The sequence below is a fragment of the Chenopodium album genome, chromosome 6, assembly GCF_948465745.1.
Source record: "Chenopodium album chromosome 6, dcCheAlbu1.1, whole genome shotgun sequence".
NCBI classification, from domain to species: domain Eukaryota; kingdom Viridiplantae; phylum Streptophyta; class Magnoliopsida; order Caryophyllales; family Amaranthaceae; genus Chenopodium; species Chenopodium album.
Genome location: NC_137839.1, coordinates 65,781,851 through 65,783,314, shown reverse-complemented (window position 1 = coordinate 65,783,314; position 1,464 = coordinate 65,781,851). Strand labels below are relative to the sequence as shown.

General features: G+C 37.9%; 1 pseudogene; it reads left to right on the top strand.

The window, feature by feature from the left end:
- Positions 1-283: 283 nt before the first annotated feature.
- LOC145637078 (secreted RxLR effector protein 161 pseudogene) lies at positions 284-877 on the top strand (annotated as a pseudogene).
- The last annotated feature ends 587 nt before the right edge of the window (positions 878-1,464 follow it).

Here is a 1,464-nt window from a genome sequence, read left to right as displayed (position 1 = left end):
AATGGTCGAGAAGTTGTTTTTCTATGAAAGACATTGGAGAACCTGAGTACATTTTGGGAATCAAAATCCATAGAGATAGGTCTCGAAGGATGCTTGGACTGAGCCAAGAGACTTATATTGATAAAGTTCTTGCAAGGTTCAATATGGAAAACTTTAAGAGAGGATTCATTCCCATGTCACATGGCATTTCGCTTAGCAAGAGTTAGTGCCCGTCGGAGCCTGATGATTTAAGCGATTGAGTAGCATACCTTACGCCTCGGCCTTAGGTTTTATCATGTACGCCATGATATGCACTCGACCGGATGTTGCATTTGCTCTGAGCTTATGTAGCAGATTCCAAGCAAATCCAGGTGAAGCACACTGGACTGCGGCTAAGAACATCCTAAAGTACTTGAGAAGGACTAAAGGAATGTTTTTGGTCTATGGAGGAGTAGATGAGTTGGTTGTTAAAGGTTATACTGATGCAAGTTTCCAGACCGACAGAGATGATTACCGCTGGAAATCAGGGTACATCTTTTATCTGAATGGAGGAGCAGTGATCTGGAAGAGTTCAAAGCAAGGCACTGTAGCAGACTCTACGACAGAATCAGAATATTTAGCGGCGGTAGAAGCAGCTAAGGAAGCTGTTTGGATAAAGAAGTTCCTAACAGAGCTAGGGATCTTACCTAGTGTTCTAGAAGGAATTGAGTTGTTTTGTGATAATAATGGAGCTATTGCCCAAGCAAAAGAACCAAGATCAAACGACAAATCCAAGCATGTAATGAGGAAATATTACCTCACTCGCGAGATTGTAGACAGGAATGATGTCAAGATCTACAAAGTTCACACGGATGAGAATGTTGTTGATCCACTCACTAAACCTCTCCCTCAACCCTAGAATGAACGTCACGTTAGGGTTGTAGGGTTGAAGCAAGTATTAGAATGGCTTTGAATTGTTTTTGTTTAGAGAAACTTGTTACAAGTTAAAGACATGATTTTCATGTTTTATGTTTATATAGTATGAAATTTTTCATCTTATTTAATTTTGGTTTAGTATTAAATAAAATGTCTAACATATTTATTGAATTTAATGGGCTTGTCAAATACGTGATTTGATGAATGAAACCCCATAAGTGAACTGAATTCATAAAATATTTAAGTTCCTAATATGAGTTATTAATTTGGACATAAATGACTCAATAAAAGGATTAGCATATAAGATTGATTGATGGTGCTGTTTCATGCGCTATGGAAACATGGAGATGTTTAGTCAATCATATGGATATGTATAGTCGATACATGATCGAACAGACCTACTTAGAAGTTCTAAAACTTCGCAGATTATATTAGTGGATTCCTTAGACATGAGTGGAACACTACTCAATTCAATGATTAGTGTAACTTTGATGTTGTCAAACTTCATGCCGTAAAAGGGGACTATAAAGGCGACACTCGGGTTGTGCTAAAAGTTGAGTGGGAGTTTTG